Source organism: Gymnogyps californianus, chromosome 4, assembly GCF_018139145.2.
Source record: "Gymnogyps californianus isolate 813 chromosome 4, ASM1813914v2, whole genome shotgun sequence".
NCBI lineage: Eukaryota > Metazoa > Chordata > Aves > Accipitriformes > Cathartidae > Gymnogyps > Gymnogyps californianus.
Genome location: NC_059474.1, coordinates 32127501 through 32143791, shown reverse-complemented (window position 1 = coordinate 32143791; position 16291 = coordinate 32127501). Strand labels below are relative to the sequence as shown.

At 38.1% G+C, this 16291-nt stretch overlaps 1 protein-coding gene across 1 annotated transcript in view; it reads left to right on the top strand.

Moving 5' to 3' along the window:
• The window catches only part of DLC1 (DLC1 Rho GTPase activating protein), a 235260-nt gene that overhangs the window by 41143 nt on the left and 177826 nt on the right, over positions 1 to 16291 (top strand). The window lies entirely within an intron of this gene.

The window sequence follows — 16291 nt, the reverse complement described above, 5'->3', positions numbered from 1 at the left end:
TGACAACACTGTCGTTTTGTTCATGCTGGAGCAACTTTGAATTTCTTATTCTTTCCTTTCATATCTTTCTCTTTTCTTACTCATAGTGAGTTTTCTTTTCCTGTGGGTTTTTTTCAACTTTCATTCTATGGCCAGAGTTTATTTTTACATTTTCATTCAAAATTGGTCTTTTCAAAATAAAATCTTACTACAAATCTAGTACATTTTCAAATGTTATATTTATTTTCACATTTTTTTTGCAGCATGTTCTGAGATTTTGTAATGTTTCTAGCTATAATTGCTGGAATTCTCTAGTTACTGATATCTTGACTTCCAGCAAGAAATACAGATTCAGGTGGTGGAAAAAAATTGAAAATAATTAAAACCATATTACAATTAACTCACTAAAATATTTCCAAATTGTTTTGTAAGAATGAAATCGTATTCACCCCAATAACTGTTTTGGGGAAGAGTTTGGAATGGAATCCAAGTTTGTTGAACATTAGTTAAAATATCTTATTTAATCCTGGCCCTAACATGTTTGTTGTTTTTATTCTATCTCCTCTTTGAGATAACTCTTGAACTCAAATCTCCTATTTGGTAAAGCCACACTTGGAACTAACATTAACTTCTGTATCCATTTTCCCCCCTTACGTATATATACAAACATAATTTTTATATATATAAATCTCCTGCATCACTGTAGTCATATTTACAATGTAGATATGTTAGGTATTAGTCAAAACTAGGACTTGTAACCAACCTCACCTCCCATTCAAATTGCCAAGCTCCTAATTGCAGGCTACTGAGTCCTTTGTGGACAGACACACTGACACAGACTGACCGACTGAACTCAGTTTGAGCAGCTTGTCCTTTCTGAGAGACAGGCGTTTCTCCCCTTCTGTTCCTGGGAGACAGCAGCTGTGAAGGGAAGCTGTCAGTCACCAGCTCCCCAAAATAGAGGGGAGATGTGCAGGCACGTAGATGTGCTGGAGGCTGAGCTGGGAGGCAGGAGCTCACCTCCCAGCTGGGACCAGAGCAGAGCACAAAGCTTTTCCTTCCTCCCGATTCTGACTGTGAGAGCTGAACGCTAATGCCGTTGCCTGCTGCAGCCTAGCTGAAACTCTCAGAAACAAAAAGGAAAAGGAAAATGCTGTGGCCACAGTCCAGTCTCAGCTGGACTCAAGTCCAGCTAGCACATTGCTAGTTAGCTTCTCCCTGGCAGTAGGGGCTCAAGTTTCAGCTCAGGCTGTCATTTACTGTTTATTTACTCCTTATTACTGTCTTGATTGACAGTGTAAACACAGCCTGTGTTTGTTAGATAAATGTGTTAAGAATTCAGGTATGATATGCAATAATCTGTCATATCAATATTTCTAATGTGTTTAGTTTCCTTGAATATTTTTGCCTCACCTTGGTATATCCATATGAGATGTTTTCAGACTTTACAGTAAGAAAGACATATGTTTTTTTGAGCAGCTTATTCCTTCAGTGTCTGAGACTTTTACAATTCCTTCATTGTAAAAGGAAATCTGCAAGTAGAAAAATAAACAGTGGGGAAGAATAAAATCTAAATCTGGTTTTCCATCTAACATCTGTGCATACAATTTGGAATAATATCTTTTTTCTATTGCTGATAGAGGAAGCGAAAATCCTCAGACAGTCCTGGTACAGGTCACATAATACTCGTCATGGCTGAGTTATGAAATGATGTAAAAGAAAATTATATAACAATATCTGCACGGAATGCTACTGGTGCTGAATTTTCTCTTTAGTTGCAATAAATTATGGGTGCTTTTAAAAAGAATATACAGTACTATTCAGTTTTGAAGCTATTAGTCTTACTTCCTAAAGAGGATTAGTTATCATATAATGCAGTGTAATTTGTTTGCTGGTGGGCATGGCTCCAGGGTATGACTGGCAAGCATACCCAGTATGTGTAAGGCTGTATACAAAAGCAGCAATACCTATCCAACAGCAGTATAAACACTAGGTGGAATACAGTAAAGAGGTAAATCATTGAGCAAAATACGTAGCTGCATTCAGTAATAGTAACAATACTTTCTACCCAATCTGACTTTACCGGTAATTTTTGTAGATAATAATTAGTTTCCATCCAGCAATGGAAAAATTAAGGACAGCCTTAGTAATTGGTTGGAAGGGACCTCGGGAGGTCTCTACTGAAGCAGGGTGTCATGGTTTAACCCCAGCTGGCAACTAAACACACAGCTGCTCGCTCACTCCCCCCAGTTGGGATGGGGGAGAGAATCAGAAAGGTAAAAGTGAGAAAACTTGTGGGTTGAGATAAAGACAGTTTTATAGGTAAAGCAAAAGCTGCACGCACAAGCAAAGCTAACCAAGGAATTCATTCACTGCTTCCCATCAGCAGGCAGGTGTTCAGCCATCTCCAGGAAAGCAGGGATCCATCACACGTAAGAGTTACTTGGGAAGACAAACGCCATCACTCTGAACATCCCCCTCTTCCTTCTTCTTCCCCCAGCTTTATATGCTGACCATGACATCATATGGTATGGAATATCCCTTTGGTCAGTTGGGGTCAACTGTCCCAGCTGTGTCCCCTCCCAACTTCTTGTGCACCCCCAGCCTACTCACTGGTGGGGCGGTGTGAAGAGCAACAAAGGCCTTGACTCTGTGTAAGCACTGCTCAGCAATAACAGAAGTATCTCTGTATTATCAACACTGTTTCCAGCACAAATCCAAAACATAGCCCCATACTAGCTACTCTAAAGAAAATTAGCTCTATCCCAGCCAAAGCCAGCACACAAGGCCAGATCGGAGGTCAGACCAGGTTGCTCAGGGCTTTATCCAGTTGGGTCTTGAAAACCTCCAAGGATGGAGCCTGTAGAACTTCTCTGGGTAACCTGCTCCACTGCTGGACTGTCATGGAGGGAAAAAATTTCCTGATCCTTTCTTGTTTCAGCTTAAGTTATTTGCCTTTTTTCTTACCCCTGTGCACCTGTGGGAAAGTGCTGGCTCCATCCTCATTGGTTCTGGGGACTGAGACCTTGCAGCACGAGGCATGGGCTCATGCCAGCCTGCACCCATGGAGGGCAGAGAGCAGCAGTGGCTGTGGAATGATTGCTGCCTGCCAGTCCCACAACCTGCAAGAAAAGATTGGCTGTACATGAACTGTTCCTGACAATCATTCATCTCACCTGCTTGTTGTTATGTTGCTAACTGACGGCTGCTTACTGCCTGCAGGTCTCAGTCAGCTGCCAGTGGTTTTCACCTCAAGAATGGTAGGAGGTGAAATGGCTTCAATTGACATTTATTTGCTGTCACAACAGAAAAATGTCATCATATGGAATGGTTTGGGTTGGAAGGGACCTTAAAGATCATCTAGTTCCAACACCCCTGCCATGGGCAGGGACACCTTCCACTAGACCAAGTTGCTCAAAGCCCCATCCTACCTGGCCTTGAACACTTCCAAGGATAGGGCATCCACAACTTCTCTGGGCAACCTGTTCCAGTGCCTCACCACCCTCACAGTGAAGAACTTCTTCCTTACATCTAATCTAAATCTACGCTCCTTCAGTTTAAAGCCATTACCCCTTGTCCTATTGCTGCATGCCCTTGTAAAAAGTCCCTCTCCAGCTTTCTTGTAGGCCCCCTTTAGGTACAGAGCATACTGTGCTTTTCCATTCCTAGAGATGCACTTTTTACATCAGTTTCACCTGTAGTGAAGGCAGAGCGTTTTGCAAGTTGCTCTTCAGGAGGAGACTCCAGGAGAGACTCAAGAAAAGATGTGAGAATGGCCAGAGATGGAAGAAACCAATCCCCACCATTGCAGTGTGGAGGGGAAGGAATGAGCCTGAACAAGAGACTAGGGGGGAACATAATACCATTTCCAAGGACCAGAAAAGTCTGTCATGCAGACCAAAAATTGGAAAAATAAGAATTAATGAGTTCAAGCTAGAGAAAGATTGTCATTTGACATTAGAATTCAGTTTTTAGTGCTAAGGAAGGTAGCACTGGAATAAAACCTTCTTTGCTTGGGGCAGTTTTGGAGGTTTGTAAAAGGACCTGGAGAACCACCCATCAAGTACGACGGTCCTGTCATTGAAAGGGAGGCAGATGACATTTCAAGATCTCTTCCAGTTGTATTTTTTATGATTCCATTACTTTCTATTGTTAGCTCATTAATAGTGTATATAAATGTGTAATATTTAATATTGTGTAATATTTAAAGCAGTTAATGTTGATGGTTTCAGATGAAAATAGTCACTAGACTTGAGAAGCTGAACTTACTGTTGAAAAAGCAGTGAATGCTTAAAAACAAGTATACAAATTGTATTCATTTAAATGTTTATGGAAAATTGCTTTAGTAGCAGTTATGTGGTGCAACTTTGGGCCTGCTTCTAACGATTTAGGATAGAAATGCTAAAGGAAAATGAGTATTTAAAGGGAATGACAGAAAAATCTAAGCAGCAAACTTTTTAAAGGGAGAATGAATTCAAGGATTCAAAAAGGTAGTTGCAGAAGAATGAGGCTTTCAGAGTAACTGTCTTTTGGTTGTGTGTTACATGGGTTATGTCCTTTGATGTGAACTGATAGTCAACCCTAAAGGCCAGTGTGTGTGTCTGAGCAAGCCCTCAATGCTGTGCACTGTGCACAGATTAATCCCATTAAGTAACATTTAATAGCTAGAATAATTCCAGTGCACATAAACATATTTCAAAGGCATACATGAAATAGCTGAATATATTATAAAGAAAAGCAGAATTCCTTGTCTGAACCACAGACTTTTACAACATTCCAGTCAACCACTTACCACATGGTCAGACACTTAGCTTTGATGAATTTCAGACAGCAATATACAGAAGACAGATGCTATTAGGGGGTGTCTGAGGTAAACAAGGTTTGTTTGGTATTTTTTACCCAATTTGGGCCATTATCAGCTCTGCAGAATGCATCTCGTAATTGGTGCAGATTTTCAGAGAAGCTGACATGACTGCAGCATCTTGGCTACTTAATCCAGGAAATATCTTAGTCGTAAAATATGGTGTGTGCCATATAAAGGGTGATCCACCTTCCTTTGATTCTGTAATTTCTCAAAAACTCTGATTGCCATTTATTACTATGTGCTAAGAATCCAAAGTGAAAGAGAGAGCGTGCTCTATGAAGCCTTGTCAAGCTATCTAGAATCGTTCTTCATGAGGCTGAAAAGGAATCACAGTTCCCTTGATCAATATTTCCACTCCCCACATATTTGATCCCAAACCCAGTTTGGGGGGTTTGATTTGCCTGTGACTAGGCTTCCACGTAGTTAAGCTAAGAAGTCTGATATGAATATCTAATGTTGTAACCCTTTTGTTGAAACACTTTTGCTGAGACTAGTTCTGAAAATTCAAGGGTGTTGGGTCTTAACCCAAGCCTGAACTCTAACTTTGGTTCAGTCTTATTCACAAATACAAATTTTATCCTCTTTCAAGATCAAGATTTTTACCACCATCTCCTCAGTCACCAATAACAGTTCTCATAAATATCAATGTGCTGTGGATTGTGATACAAAACTACCTTTAGTTTAAATCTTACTGTGCAGAAGTAATTTAATAAGAAAGTAATTGTCACCGGGACAATCCAATTTTCACATGGGAAAGAATGAGCTCTTTTCCAAGAAAACAATACACTTACTTTACTGACTCCTTTCACTGAATATAAAAAATTAGCAATGGATTTTCTCATGCTATCATGTTCTCCTACAAACTTGTGACATAAAAAAAATATCTCTGGCATTTCATCAGCTGCATAGATTGGCAAAGCTAAAGAAGGATACATGGGTGAATTGAGGGCCACGGGGCAGCAGTTGACTGCTCTCTTTTGACAATACGCCTCTCTTTCAGACCCTCACCAACTAAGTTACAAATGTGCAGACTCCCTTAACTTCTTTGTAGTGATGTCCTGAAGAAAAACATTTGAGAAGCCCCCAGACCCTACGATGTCTGTAAAATCAGCATAACCTCGCCTGTAAAAACAAGGTTACAGTTATGTGGTCACTTTGCACCAACACAAATCCAGGCTCTTGTGAAAAAAAGAAATATTGGTACAGCTTTTTGTCCTGCCTTTGTTTGGCCTTCCTTGGCCAGCACTGACATTTGCATGGCTGCACGGAGAACCAGACTAGGGAACTGACCCTGCTCAGCACTACCCCTTTCCCAGGGACCATGTTCAGCTGGATCTGCACTAGCTCACTACTGGAAACTAGTGCTGGCACAAGGGGAGGTGAAGGGCGGCCTGGGAGAGTAGATGAGGGAACAGCAACTTGTAGTAGAACTGTGAATTTTGGGAAAATTAAAGTAACCATGAAACCATGACCTGTATCAGATCATGATTTAGATATCTATTTTTTAAAACTAAGTTTGGAGTACAACTATAAACAGAACAAAGTACAAAGTTATTAAATAACTGAGTCCTGATCACACTTGAATCTTGAAATACTAAACTGTTATTAATATCATGTAAGGTGAAAATATATTTTAAATCATTGACCACTGTAAGGTTTAGTAGTGGATTTACTGTACAGTAGTGAGCATCCATTAGAGTTTGTCTTGGTATTGAAAGGAATCTTTGCAAGAAAGAAATGAGCAGTCTACACAATCCATGGAGAAGTGTAGCCAAAAAGCTCAGCTGATTGCTAGAGGCAAAATCAAGTGTACTTATATAGCTAACAATCAGTCTTCAGATAGTAAATATAGAGAAGCTATGCAGAATACTTGGATTTACAGCAAAGCACCAGTCTTGCAGCAATGTGGTGGGCAAAACTGGGAGGCAAGCAAGTAGATCTTTGAGCTTTGGGACTTTCAAATAGCGTTTGACCACAACTTTTTCTGAACATTGTCCTTAGTTGTAGGAAGAGACACTGGTCTCCCTATTCAAGCTCTTGTTCTTGGAGATGCATGTGCTATAAACACCTTCACTGTTATAACGATTTTGGGGGTTTTTACGTTAAGCCCTGCAGTAAAAAGGTCATTCACTTTTACAAATGTTTTTCTCTATATACTGACAACTAAATCAATCGTGTCATGCAAGTCACATGCAAACATAAGTAGCGTTCTGAGAATCTGTTCCAGTGTTTTTGTTGCAGAGAACTTTCTGCCTCTGAAAGAAACAGTGCTATTTTGAAGTTCACAGTTTCTAAACAAATTCAGTCTTATTAGAGAAGAGTTTAAATTCTCAGCTTCCCTCCTCTATTTTTCATGAAACGTCTGCACAAGAAAAACATGACACTGCCATAACTTCTGGAAGTTTGCAATAGCCTTCATCATCCATTGCTACATCTGCCACAACAGTAAGCCTAAGAAAATCTTTAAACAATTCTCTCAGGTCACTTGCATGACTTTAAAAATCTTCAGTTAGTGCATTTTTTTCTGATGAAACGCACCAGAAGTAACATCAAAATATTTAAAAGAGATTTCCAAATAGCTTTGCATGGAAGGGTGGACTATGCAGGGACAGAATATTAACCGTACAGGAAAATTTTGTGTATTGCCAAACTTCTGTGAAGTTTGCTCTTCTACATTTGCAGAAGATAACTCCACTTTTGCATTTTTGTTGTTTTCTGTACCACAAAAGTGTCCTATTTGGATTAGCATTAATATTTCCCACTCTGCTAGCCATTGCCTTACCTTTTTAATACCATTTTCACCTTAGTGGTACTTATTAGTTCCTTCATTTTTCTATAAGCATTATTATCTGATCTGCAGTGCTGCACTTCAGTGCTGCTGAATAGCACAACAAAGAAAAAAAAACAACCCCAAATTATGTCTTCCGTTTTGCCCATCTTGACAATAAGACTGTAACCAGGTCTTGTCACATCACACATAGAGCACCACACATCACATCACATCGCCTCACCTCTTTCAACCTGCATTCTTAATTTAACTCTTAATTTAATAGGTTAGCATTTTAACCATCTAAGACAGTCATTTCTATTTCTCACCTGGAAGAAGCTGGAGAGTGGTTTATGGATTTTGATACTCATGTGGTGCTGTGATACTTTCCTCACTGCACAAATGAAGTAGGTGCCTTCTGCAGTAGAGCAGATTAACTGGTGACTCATTTAAAGTAGGTCTTATGCATCTGGTTTCACACTTTTGGTCCTTGATCCTGGGTGTTCTTTCAGACACAGGGTTGCTTGGACTCCCTGAGATTCAGTATGGTTGGTATATACCTGTCTGTATCGTATAGCTTTCCGTACAAGAACTTGAGCTCTTCTCTCCACATTGAATCCCCCACCTCATTCTTTCCACCATCAACTCTGAAGTTCCACGTTTTCTTTGTTGCCTCTTTACAGAGGTGTCCATAATCTGGTCATGCTTCAGGGGAAAAGGGAAGAAAATACTCTTTGCTGAATGCACCCTATCTCAGCATTCCTTGATTCTCTTTCTCTTCTTAACGGCCTCCTCCAGACATGAGAGGGATTGGAAACTGTGTTTTGCAGACAAGTCTAGTGAATCTCTCATGTAAACTGCTAACTTGAGCAAGTTTACCAAAAACAGAATGACAAATGCAGATTCTTCTGTCTCTAGCTAGATATCTAAACAAATGACCAGTTTCTCAGAAGCCATAAGCACTGGGCTTATTTCAGTGAGTTGCAGGCTATTACAAAAGGTTCCTACGTTTTGTCATTCGATATATAAAAATTATCAGGCAATTCTTGGTAAGGAGTCAACCCAATCTATTTTTTTAATTAGTCTCTCTGGGTAAACTTGTAATAATTACTTCTGCATTTAGAAAATGCCAACTTTATACCTATCATCAATGAACAAAGCCTCTTCACTGAACAAATCAGAGTGCATGCATGCATGTGTGTGTGTTTATGTGACTTGTAAATACATAGAAATATAAATAAACCCACAGGACTCAAAAGAGTAATATAAAACTGAAGTAAAAGGCAGAAGCAGTTAAATATTTATATTTTTACCAAAAAACCCCAGATGAATGATAACTTGGATGTCTTCAAGCTAAGCCCTCATGGCAAGATTTACAAGGTTAAGTAATCAGCTAAACCTGCTCCCCTCATATGAGGATTTGTTATAATTTTTGTATAACAGCACATTTCTTCCATAATGCCTCCTAGCTTTGCACAAACATTTCGCTTGCAAAGAAAAGCAAATATAGGAAATATTCTGCAACCTGTTAACTGGACTTGAAACACTCAGTGGAGACTCTTCCCCCCATGCATACAAATAATAGGCAAATTGATTACGGTATTATTAGCAAGGTATCGTGCGGTAGAGTGTCACTAATAGACTTCATATAAGTAGTAGCCATTACCTGGTTTCTATGTTTTCATTGGTAAACTGGAGGACAAACTAGGTTTTATATTTATTCCTCTTCCCCCATCCTCTTTGCAGTGTCTTCAGTGCAGTGTAAAACTGAAAGTATTAGTTTACTTTCCATTTGTAAACAATTCCTTACTTCCAGGTTTGAAATGCATTAGATGATCTCTTCAGAGAAAAGTTTTTTTCCCATGAGGACAGTCAAGGATGAGAGCAGGCTGCCCACAGAAGTTGTGCATTCCCTATCCTTGGGAGTTTCCATACCCTGACTGAATCAAGCCCTGAACAGCTTGGTCTGATCTCACAGCTGGCCCTACTTGAGGAGAACTTTGGTCTAGAGACCTCTGAAGTCCTATCCAACAAATTAACCTTTGATAAGCCTTATTTTGTTCTGTCCACGTACCTATTCTTTGTTTGTTTCAAATCTTAAGACTGACAAAGGGTGAAGAAATTGAGGCAAGGGGATGACAGGTGGAGAAAATGGCTTAAGCAAAGTGTCCTAAATACCACACTGGTTCTCACTATAACATCGTTTGTGTCCTCTTTAAAAAGCATATTGCAAGAAGTGTTAAAAACTATCACAGAGTCACAGAATGGTTGAGTTTGGAAGACACCTCTTGAGATCGTCTAGTCCAAGCAGAGTCAGAGCAGGTTGTCCAGGACTGTGTCCAGTCAGATTTTTAATATCTCCATGATGGAGACTCCATAACCTCTCTGGGCAACCTATTCCACTGCTCAGTCACCCTCACAGTAAAGTTTTTATTTTCTTCGGTCTAAATGGAATTTCTTGTGTCTTGGTTTCTTCCCATTGTGTCTTGTCCTGTCTCTGGGTACCACTAAGAAGTGCCTGGCTCTGTCTTCTTACTCACTCATCAGACAGATCCCTCCTGAGCCTTTCTCTTCTCCAGGCTAAACAGTTCCAGCTTTCTCAGCCTCTCCTCCTATGAAAGATGCTCCAAACCCTTAATCATCTTCACCGGACTTGCTCCAGTATGTCCATGTCTCTCTTGTACTGGGGAGTCCAGGACTGGACCCAGCACTGAATCCAGATGTGTCTCACCAGGGCTGAATAGAGGGGAAGGATCCCCTCCTGCTGGCAACATTCTTCCTAGTGCAGCCTAGATCCCGTTGGTCTTTTTTTGCTATGAGGTTGCATTGCTGGCTCATAATTATCCTCACTTTTGTGTTTCCAGGAGTGTCTCATATCTTAAGGAGGAACAAATCACAAGTAAGTTATGAAGTATACTAATGGGCCAAATACGTGAAATCTTTTGTGTCTGTCATATATTCAGTTATATTTCCCTAAGTCCAAATTTTCTTTTAAGAATGGAGTGTCCTAAGTGTTTGTGTCACATTGGCATCTAGACACCTGTAACTCTCATTCTCAGGCCCTTCCAAATTGGGTGAATGTGAACAGTTGGAGTCCAAAAAACTTGTCACAGTTCACATGTTGATTTCCAAATGATCAGTTTTATTGCCCAGAGAAATTAGTTTCTAATATTATGGAAATTTAAATCCTCAGAAAGTCTTTGTATTTTTAACTGTTATACGGATAATAAAATTGTGATATAACATTTTTAAATATTATAAAATAAAAAAGATAGTAATAGACAAATTCAAAGAGACTCAATGATTTGTGATCAATTTACTTACATTTTCTCACATGCTGTTCCTTTCAGATGATACAATTTGGAGTTTGGACTTTCCACAGTCTCACAAAAATGATTCTTAATTCATTTGATTTCAATAGATATGAGGACCTCTGTGAGTGATCATTGCCATCAATTCTTCTCTCTTGATTTACTTTGAATATTCAGTTTGATAAATCAAAAAGCCTGAAAATTAGGCTTAAACAAAACCACAAAGACCAGAACAGATCTCCTGAAGGGCAAACCCTCCATCTGATTTAACTGCAAAACTAAAAAAAACCAAACCAAAACAGCTCCCTTTCCACCAATCTATAAAGTAGGCATATAAAATATAACTACACAAATAGATTCACTTATTTGTGTATTGGTAAAACACATGCCAACAGATGTGTATCGAAGCTAAATTTCATGTCGCTGATGCTGATTTCATTTCTGATGATTAAAATAGAGTCACTATTTTGCCTTGTTTGACTCTGATTTATAGCATAATAGGAAAGCGATAAGAAGTTCACTGAAGTATTTTCTTGTCGATTTTGCACAGAATTACTAGATCTGAGGTAGTTTTGCAACAATATAAAAATTGCAGCATCAGTCATCTATCACTCACATTCTGTTTAATCACAGTTCTATTTAATTACAGTATTTTTCCAGTCTGATAATTAGTGCTTAGATTACTGTCATAACATTCTCCACAAAGCAGAAGTCTTTCCCCTCATAGCAAACAGAAATGGGGTCCAGTAAAGGTAAAAACTTGCTTTTTGCTTACTTTGTAAGTCATAGCCATAAAAGTGTAGTCATAAAGGTGACTTGTAGAATGAGTATAATGCTAATTTACAAAATATGAAGAAGAAGGAAATTGGAAAGTAATTGAATATTGTTTATGCTGGAAAGAGCATGATTAATGATTTTATGCTTAATTATATTTTTTTCCACCCAGTGAAGACAGATTATGTTCATGTTGTGCTCTGTGCCTCTGTGGGATTTGATTTTGGCAAATTTTCATAGTCATAAGCCTGACATGATCCTGAATCAGGAATGATTACTGGGAGTTGGGTGTCATCAGACTGGCTACGATAAACAAGTGTAACTCCAAAGACAGAGACCTCGATTTCACTCATCATCTGTAGTTTATGAAATTGTATTGTAAGTGCAAGATAATTATCTTCTACATTGGACAAGATATACCATTTAGAGTTGTTAATTTTATGTTTGGTTTTGCTTCTGTTGATTACCTGAATTAGTGCCACCAATTATTATTTGCATTAGTACCGCAGGAAAATTGGTATGATGTTAATGCAGTAATGACAGTCTGAGAAGTCTATGTTTTCCATTAATATCTACCCATGCTAATATGAAATTAGCTAGAAAGTGACCCTGATTGACCTAGTTTCTTACTACAGAGCTGTTGTGTTTCAAGAGCAACCACTTCATCAGTAACTACTGCCTGCTGTCCCTGCTGAGTTAACACAGCCATGTAATAATGATTCCTCAGATTGTTTTGCCTCAAGGTTTTTGAGTGATTTTCCATTTCATCAATAGTGAATTGCTAAATTTCATTATTAAAATAACATCTCTGCTAGATAGTTTACTTGGCTGACATGAAACATGGAAAACTGCCTGAACTAAAATAGAGTACAGCCTACAAGCTGAGTATGTGTTTAGGCAAAAACAGCTGTAGAAAGGAAGTTACTAAAGAGGAATGCTTTTGTTTAGATTAAATTAGCTTTGAACGTGAAAGATGCCAAGGTTCTGCAGTGGAAATCAAGTTAAATTCAGGAGACCTTATCTGTGAATAGCACGTGAGTTTGAAAGATCTTGTGAAAAGTTAGGGAAATGGATAAGCTTCCCCTCACTTCTACTCCTGAAATCTTCCAGTTCCTGGAACTTACCAGCTTGGGTATATTTGGATTTTATGCTCTCTGTCATTTTCCAACACGTTTTCCTCTTTTCCCCAGGGAGTGCAGCACTATCCCTGCAAGCACTATGCTCCACAGAAGGAGCCATACTTTTTGTCTGGAAGTATAAAAAGCATGTGTTTTGTTAAGAGAATATGTTATTCAGAGGTTGACTTTCTGATGTAATTGTATTTATTACATTTCTCTTAAGGATACAGTAGTGAAAATCACGATTACGACATTATATTGCAATCAAGTGCCTCTGAAGACTTAACTTTTGCAAACATAACTTATTTGTGGGTTTAACAGGAATTAAAAAGCGCATGTAAACCAGTGCTATTGAATACTTTATATTTGGAAAAACTGAGTCAGCTATCTAAAGTTCTTGTAAGCAAAATTAGAAGAAAAGCTACTTTCCCAAAAACCTGCATGAATGTGTAGGGATAGTTGCGTGCATGAGCATGTCTCCTCACCTGTGCATGTGTACACCAGTGTATGCTTATGTTATTTGTTCCATTTTCAGTCTATTCTAAATATTAGTTCAAAATATGATTTATAATAGTAATCTTACTGTGATTTTTGCTGGTGTCTAGGCCTTGTGTCTTATGGCAAAAAGGAATGGAGTGCTTTAGCTTTTTCATTGTGATTTAATGTTCTCCACCTGCAATCCCTCCAATATGATGAAGAATAGGACTCTAATATGGTACCGTGGAGTGTAAAATTTAGAGAAAGCTAAAATTCTTAGGTATTTTCCAAAATTTGTGAACTGTACACTGCAATGTAGAAGGATGAAAATTACACATCTGATTTATACACCTGCTAGTAAAAATTAACAGATTAATCCCATAATAGGATATTTTGTATTATCTTTTGTTTGTTTTCAGTTCAGATGAAAACCTTCGCAACATAAAATCAGTGATTTAATAACTTTCTATTTTTCAAAAAGGGTATTTTTTAGCAAGGAAAGACAAAAATGAGTAATTTAATGCCATCTGAAATACATAGCATTAATACAAGATTTTAAGTTAGTCCAGCTGGCTGCAGATCAAGAATACCAGACAAAACTCAGCCAACTCTTTCCATAAAAGATCCCTTTCTTTGGTGGATAATCAAGCTCACCTTGTTATTTGTGCAATAGGCTTGCCTCTAAAAACCAAGGTCTCCTTTTCAAAGAAATTACGAACATCTTGACACAAGAGCGTCAGGGAGGAGCGAGGCTGGTGGTGCCCTGATGGCCCTAACAGGGCGCTGCTTGGAGCAGGACATCCTTTCCCCTCCTTAACCACAGGGGACCCCAGCGGCACTAATAGGGGTCTGCTCTGGTCTGGAAACCAGCAGATGCTTTGAAAGGGAGCACTTACAGGGAAGGTAGGAGTGATTCAATCCCCCTGAGGGTATTAAGGGAGAGCACAAAGTTAGTTTTGTGTGTTAACTACTTCGGTACAAAATTTTTGCTGTGAAAATTAAAATAGGTTTTACTCTTAACAGTACATACTTCTTTTCAAAAGGTACCCTTTGCTTCAGCTCTACTCAGCTGAAAGAGATATGTGGGAAAAGGGGCTACAGTAGAAAGAAAAGTGTCTGTGTGTGTGTGATGTAAAACTGTGGCTACAGGACAAGGGGAAAAATACACTTAGAGAAATATAGGGTTTAAGAGAGCAAGGAAGTGAAGGATATCTGCTTTAGTTGTTTTGCCATGCCCTGATAAGACAAAATGGATATATTAAATCCAACCTTAACTCGTGTTGTACTCCTTAACTGGTTTCTTTTGTTTGAGTAGGTTAAAATCATTGTAACGTACTAATAATGTGGGTATAAAACTCTTACAACCTTAAAAAAAAAAAGGGGGAGGTACTTTTTAGAAATACTCTGAATAATGCTGCCTTTGTACAGTGTTTGTTGTTTATTCCTCAAACGTTCAAAATAAAAAATATAACATTATGCACAAAGAACATTAGATTTGGAAATTGCCAGGTGTTCTCCATGCAAAGTGCTATAGGGACATCATGTTAATAAACAACCTCAGTTAGTAAATGCAAGTACAAAGCAGCTTAGTAGTAAAAAGACAAACAAGCACTTGAAGACATAAGAGTATATAGGGGAAAAAAATAGTGTTATTCTTTTCAATAACAATATAAGCTCCAAAATGACAAGTGTCTAAAAAAGTGGCTGAATCTCATCTGCAACCATGTTCTCAAAAATGTTTTCATTTCATTAGCATTGTTTGCTGACGATAGCAACAGGGCTTGTGAACCGTTTTCCTTGTAAAAACATTTGGATTTCTTTTAATATGACCATAACTTTGGGGGTTTAGTACTTAATTTAGGAGTAATTCAAGCATCCTTCATTCTGGGAACAGTTACAATGCTTTCTGTTCTAAACATACGAATATATTCAAATTTAACTGGCTCCTTTATCACACTAGTGAGGATACAAATTAAAAGAAATATTGTTTTTTCCAGTTCATGACCTAAAGTATTTCCTCTTTGTGTGGAGACATGTTAAAAATAAAATCTCCAGACAAATAACATCTCAAGTTTGACCTACTGTATATGTTTGTGATACATTCCTGAATTGCCCGATGCAAATGCCTAAAGCCAGAAATTAAGGTTGTAAGGGCAGTCTTTGACCAGGCACCTTCTAAAGGCCAAGTTTTGACTTCACAATTGTAAAGGTAGGATTTCTGTGTGAGCCTATAATTTTAATTTATATTTTTGCATTCTAATTTGGAAGGTAACTAGCTATCAGTGGGGAAAAATGTGAAAGACTGCATGCAAAGGAAATACTGTGTTTTCAAAAGAAAACAAATGAATTGCTAACATCTTACTGGCTTTAGATCATATCACACTTCAGTAATAAAATCTCAGAATATACACACAAGGGAGATACAAAAAAGACAAACAGACTATAAAGCTCTTGGAAATATATTAGATAATATCAAGGCTAAAACTGTCTAAACATAAACTAATCTTATAATAATACTTATTTAGTGTGTTGTGTTGAATTACCAACTCAAGATTAGCCTTTTTTATTTGTATGTGTTAAATTTTTGGCAATGTTTAGGCTGTCATGTATACAATTTAATAGTGCCCTGGCCAAACAGAAGGTGATTATTGTGTTATTCAGTAAATTGTAAAAATAGAAACTATAGTTAAAATATTAAAACTTCTCATTACAAGGTTGATGTGAACAGTAGTCAGAACCACAAACCATTGCTAGGACTTCTGAACAGAATAGCTAAATTCCATACTGATAATATTATTGTTTTCTGAAAGCAGTGTTTGCCTGCAAAGCCAGTATGTTGTGTCAAGCCTGAATATCATTTTGAGCAATATTTTGCCACCTCTTCATTTCAGCAGATTCTTCTCCAGAATTCTCAATCTGCTACACGCAGAGCAAGTTTATACTTTTTTGGCGGGTTAAGTCAAACAATTTGCTTGGGGAAAATTCCAGATTTTTTTTTTTT